The sequence below is a fragment of the Peromyscus californicus genome, unplaced genomic scaffold, assembly GCF_007827085.1.
Source record: "Peromyscus californicus insignis strain IS unplaced genomic scaffold, ASM782708v3 Scaffold_6__1_contigs__length_162567912, whole genome shotgun sequence".
NCBI classification, from domain to species: Eukaryota; Metazoa; Chordata; class Mammalia; order Rodentia; family Cricetidae; genus Peromyscus; species Peromyscus californicus.
The window spans coordinates 22021705-22028144 of NW_026294584.1; the positions used below are offsets into that span (position 1 = coordinate 22021705).

General features: G+C 39.6%; 1 protein-coding gene across 3 annotated transcripts in view; it reads left to right on the top strand.

The window, feature by feature from the left end:
• Positions 1–6440, top strand: part of Sdhaf3 (succinate dehydrogenase complex assembly factor 3) — a 54936-nt gene that overhangs the window by 41310 nt on the left and 7186 nt on the right. The window lies entirely within an intron of this gene.

Consider the following 6440-nt stretch of genomic DNA (forward strand, 5'->3'; position numbering starts at 1 on the left):
TTCTGGATCTCTTTACCTCACTCAATGTGATCTTTCCTAGTTCCATCCATTTACCTGCACAGCTCATGATTTAATTTTTATAGCTAAATAGTATTCTTTGGTATATATGTACCACATTTTCATTATCCTTAAGTTTCATAGCTGTTTTGAATAGGGTGACAATAAACATTGCTGAGTAAGCAGTAGGATGTGGAGTAGGGTGTCAAGTCCTCGGGGCATTTGCCAAGGAGTGGTAGAGCTGGGCCACATGGCAGATTGACTTTCTTCTCTATACTGATTTCCAGAGTAACTGTGCTAGTTTGCACTCCCACCAGCAGTGAATGAGGGTTCCCCTTTCCCCACAACCTCACCAGTGTTGGTTCTCAGTTGTTTTGTGGATCTTAGCCATTCTGAATAGGGTGAGAGGAAATCTCAGAGTTGTTTTAGTTGGCATTTGCCTAAATTGGTAAAGATGTTGAGCACTTTTTGAGGTATTTTTTAGCCATTTTTATGTCTTCTATTGGGAACTCTGTTCAGATCTTAGCTCATTTTTAAATTTATTTCCTATTAACATAATTTTTTCTACAGTATATTCTGATCACTGTTTTTCCTCTCTCATCTCCTCCCAGATCCTCCCAACCTTCCCTCCTATTCCACTCCATGGTTTCTTTTTTTCTCTCTTTAGGAAACAGGCAATAACAAAACAAAACAGATTAAAACAAAACAAGCTAAAAGCATGAGAAACACACACACACCAAACCCATAAAAAACACAAACCACAGTATATAAATAAAAGACTAGCAAGGTTAAAACAACAATGCCCAAACAAGGACTATGAGACTAAAATAGCACTGAGTTCCTTTTGTCTTGCCCATCTACTGCTGGGCACATGGCCTTCCCTTAAGAGTGGTTTGTATACCCAGTGAGACTCTATTGGAGAAAACGAGTTTTTCCTTTGTGAGTGGTTGTCAGTTGGAGATAGCTTCTGGGTTACTGATGGAAGCTCATGTCTACGTCCCCTGTTAGCACTGGAATCCCTCTGGCCTAGAACCTTGCAGGGACTGTGCATGCTGCCAGTTTCTGTGAGCTCATATGTGCATTGTTGTGTCTGGAAGGCACTGTTTTCTTGGTGGCTTCCATCCCTTGCTCTTACAGTCTTTTCTGCATCCTCTTCTGCATTGCTCCCTGATCCCTGAGAGGGGGGGTTTGATGAAGACATCTCATTTAGGACTGAATGTCCCAAGGTCTACTCTCTGTACATTGTCCACTTCTCTATATTAGTTCCCATCTCTTGCAGGAGGAAGCGTCTCTGATGCTAGCTGAGTGAGACACTGATCTAGGGTATAGCAGAATATTGTTAGAAGTCATTTTATTGCCACATTACTTTATCAGAACAATAGTACTTGGTTTTCCCTTAGGCCCATGACCTATTTAGTCTGAGGTTCTTGGCTACCTGAGCAGTGTCAGGCATGGGTTACATCTCATAGAGTGGGTTTTAAATCCATAGTGGTTGGTTACTCCCACAACTTTGGTGCCACTGGTGCACCAGTGTATCTGCAGGCAGATCACCATTGTACATCAAAGGATCTGTAGCTGGGGTGGTATTTACCTTTCTTCTTTGGTAGCCTGCTGAATACCTTTCAGTATCATAAACATTGTCCACAGGAGTGAAGGCTGTATGTAGGCACCAGTTTGACTGGTCCATGTTCAATGAGTTGTGTAGATGTCTTCAGCAGTAGGGCCTTAACCTTCAGTTTGTGGAGAACAACCAATTGCCTGAGTGGTTTCCATGGAGCCCCTTTGGCTAACAACTCAATTAGATGTAATCCATTTCTGGTGCTGGAGGTTTCACTTGGTACTGAGAGATGGTCTAGTTGGAGCTTTGTCTCTCCTGTTATTTGGTTATTTCATTTAGATTTTCAAAAATATTTATATATTTTAAGAAACTTCCACTTTATTACATTTCCACATGACTCCCCAAATTGACCTTTAGCTGTTCCTCCCCGTATTTCCTCCCTTAACCCCCTCTTCTCTCCCCCAAATCCATTTAATCCTCCTGTTAGAGTCACCTCATTGTGTCTCCATAACTATTCTGTTTCCCCTTCCTTGAGAGATCCTTCACTCCTCCCCGGTCCTTTGTCTCTAACCTCTGTGGGTATATGGATTGTAGAATGCCTATCAAAGTCTTGAAGCTAAACTTTCACATATAAGAGAATACACACCATGTTTGTCTTTTTGAGTCTGGGTTACCTCATTCAGGATAATCTTTTCTACTCCGTCCATTTAGCTGTGAATGTCATGTTTGTTTGTTAACATCTTTGTAATATTCCATTATGTAGATGTACCACCTTTTCATATCCATTCATCTGTGTATGGACATTTGGCTGTTTCCAGTTTCTCCCAGTCCATTTTTAGTTGGATCATTTATTTCCTTGACTCTGCCTTTAAGGTCTTTGTATTCTGGCTATTAATTCTGTGTCAGCTGTGTAACTGGAAAGGTTCTCTCTCATTCTGTGGTTTCTTCTTTACTAGACTGATGAGTTCCTTAGCTATACAGAGCTTTTCAATTTTGTGACTTCCTATTTGTCAATTGTTGGCCTTAATTCCTCGGCAAATGGAGTCCAATTCAGAAAACCCTTTCATACACCTAAATCTTGTAGTGTTGCCAGTGTTTTGCCTTGTAGCCTGAGTTCTCTACTAATAGTTTTTTAGTGTTTCAGGTTTCAAATTGAGATCTTTGATCCACTTGGAGCTAATTTTTGTGCAGGGTGATAAATATGGGTCTAGTTTCATTCTGCATGAGTTTTTACCAACACCAATTTTGAAGAATTTTTTTCTCTAGTGTATGCTTTTTTGCCTCTTTTTCAAATATCAGATGATTGTAGTCATGAGTACTTGTGTTTGAGCCTTCTATTTTATTCCATTTGTTTACTCATCTGTTTTTATGCCAGTACCATATTGCTTTTATTACTATAGCTCTGGAATAGATCTTGGTGTCTGGAATGATAATCCATTCAGTATTACTTTTTTTTCACTTAGGTTTGGTTTTGCTATCTAGGGTTCCATATAAATTTTGTTTTTTTTCTTGCTGTTTTCTATTTCTGTGAAGAATATTGTAGGTATTTTGATTGGGATTACATTGAATCTGTAAATTGCTTTTGGTACGGTAGTCATTTTCACAATATTCTATATGGGGAGGGGTCTTTCTATTTTCTAATGTTTTTCTCAATCTCTTCAGAGATGGCCCTACTACTGTCTATCATGTGGTGGAGTGGGTGAGGGAGAGATGCCCCACTTTTTGCCCCTGGCTGCCTGTGGTAGACAAGGAAGATGCTCCCCCTTACCAGCTGCAGCACTTGGGAAAGCAGTCCCTGCACCTTTCTTGGGCAGCACAGTAGAGCTGACCTGTTGTTGAGTGAGCTGGCACTGAGGGTGTGAGAGTGGGATAGCTGGCCCTGCCTCCCTTGTCTGCCACATGGTGGTAGGGGCAAGGGACAGATGCCTTTCTCTGTTTTTTTGTTGCCACCTGCCGGCAGGCTAGGGAGCTGACCCTCCCCCCTTACCAGCTGCAGCACTCAGGAAAGTGGGCCCTGCCCCTCACCTAGGCAACACAGTAGAGCTGGCCCTGGTGGTGTAGGTGTGGATGAGCTGGCCCTAATGGCATGAAAGCAGAACTGGTCCCTCCCTTTGCTCCATAATTTGAACTAGCTGGAGCAATGCTGGAGAGCTCGCCCTGGTGGCAGGGCCAGGGGAGAGCTGGTGGGCTGACCAACCCTGCAACTACCCAGGCCTAGAACCAGGATTATGAGTTGATCCACCCCATCAATGATCTGCTTGAGCATGTGAGGGGGCAGGTCCTACAGATCCAAAGCTGCAGGGCAATAATGGGATGTCCCAAGAGGAGTCCCAGTGAGGGCCTGGTATCGATGGTTTAGCAGAAACCAGAGACCTCTAGCCAGACCAGTGACTCTTTGCAGTGAATGTTTGCAAGTAAAGATATATGGACAAAAGGGTTTACTGCGTGACTCACTGTGTCATACTGCAGCTTCCACAGTGAGAGTTTTCTTTTTCTTTTCTTCTGAATTTTATTTTATTGGCGGGGGGAGTGGTTTGCCAGGGCAGAGGGTGGAGATGAAGGGATGGGGAGATGAATGGAATTGAGATGCATGATGTGAAAGACACAAAGAATAAATTAAAAGAAAGTTTAAAAAGTATTGGTTGGAGTTTTTGAAAGTCTGATAAAATTCTGCTATAAATCCATCTGGACTTAGGATTTTTTTTTTTTTTTTTTTTTTTTTTTAGTCAGTTGGAAGGTGGTTTTGTTTTGTTTCAGTCTCCTACTTTGTTATGGGCTTGTTTGTTGTTGATTTTTTTCTTGATTTAACATAGGTAGTTTGGATGAATCAAAAATTCATCCATTCTTTTAGATTTTTCAATTTAGTGAAGTACAGGTTTTTAAATTATTCCCTTATATCTTTCTGCGTGTCTTTGGTGTCTATTATAATGTTTCCTTGTTCATTTCTAATTCTGTTAATTTGAGTTGGTCATCTTTTTCTTTTTATTTATTGGGCCAAAGGTCAGTCTATCTTATCTTTTGCAAAGAACCAGCCCATGGATTTATTTGTTCTTTCTATTGTTTTCTTTGTTTCTATTTCATTAATTTCTGTTTTGGTTTTTATTACTTCTTGCCATTCACTGGGTTTGGATTTGGTTTGTTTTTGTTTTTTTTCCAAATTCTTGAGTTATATCAGTATGTCATTTATTTGTTTTCTTTTTGATTTTTCACTCACTTAGGGCTATAAACATCCCACTTAGGCCTGCTTTTAATGTGTCCCAGGGGGTTTTGTTGTATTGTGTTTTATTTTCATTTACTTCCATGAATATTTTGATTTCTTTCTTGATTTCTTCTAACCCATTCATCATTTAGTAATGAGCTGTTTAGTCTCCATGAGTTTATACACTCCGAGTTTTATTTGCTGTCAATTTAATGTTTTTTATATTTGTTAAGGTTTGTTTTGTGCCCCAGCATGTGGTCCATTTTATAGAAACTTCATGGGCTGCTGAGTAGAGTGTGTATTTGCTGTTTGGGGGAGTATTCTGCAGATAATTGTTAAGTCTGTTTGATGTAAAATGTCCTTTAATTCTTATTTCATCTGGACAAAAAAAAACAGAGAATTTTGGAAAATTTATATCTAGCTCTATATGCTTTACAAATAAAATATCATGTTAAATTTGTTGATCCTTGTAAAAATCCAGAAGAGTTAATCACTTACTATTTATTTCCTTATTATTGAAAAGTCACTCCTGAGCCATGTCTTTGTTCCAACTCTTGTTTTCCATGTTTTACCATGGAGACACAGAATATTTTGTATCTGGGTAAGTGCTGAGCAGGGCAGACAGTAACAGGACTTACATAAGTTAGGAAGGCCTCCTCAAGAAAGACATTTATGGGGGCTGGAGAGATGGCTGCTATTCCAGAGGCCCTGAGTTCAGTTCCCAGCACTTACACAGCGATTCACAACCCTCTAATATGGAATTCTATGCCCTCTTCTGGTGTGCAGACATACATGTAGACAAAACACACATATATATAAACCACATAAATCAATAAACAAATCTTTGAAAAAGGGAAAGGTGTTTATGCTATACCCAGAGAGAACAGCCACCAGCTTAAGAGGAACCGTGTAGGCGGGAGAGTACTTACAAAGACACAACCCCAGAGAATTGGAGTCCACACTATGTTACAGTCTGGATACAAATGCCTTTTAAAATATTGACCATTTACCATTTTAATTCTCATCACAGTCACAGGAGGTAAGTGTGCAGGTATCATCACCATGCTATAAACATTTGACAATTCTAATTAAAGATGTCCTAATCATTTGATAATTAGTGCTGAATAACAGGTTGATGTTTTGTTTGTTTTACGACTTTTCAGTAACATTGTGGTCCATTCACTCACAGGTATGAATAACATAAGGAGACATTACAAAATTTATTGATGAAGTTGTGCCATTAGAGAAAGAGTTCTGGGGCTAGGGAGATGGCTCCACTGTTCTTCTAAAGGGTAGCCATCGAGTATCTTTAACCACAGTTTCGGGGAACGTGATGCCTTCCTCTGGGCTCCTCACACACCAGGCACACAGTGGTACACATGCTGGCCAACCAACCATACACATAAAATAATAAGAATAAATATAAGGCCTGTGTCATGATGTCTGGTAGCAATAGTTTTTTAAAAAAAGAAAAAGTAGCTATATAAAACAAAGCATACAGATAATCCATTTAGCACCATGGCTTTTTCAAATAACCAGGAAGATGAATTTTAAAAATTAGTCTTATGATTATATTTATAGGTGAATTACATAGCATATTTTTCTTACATGTGTTATTTACCTTAAGAACAGTGTTGTTATTAAGCTTCTGGGAACCTCTGTGGATTTCATAAACAAGAACATGCT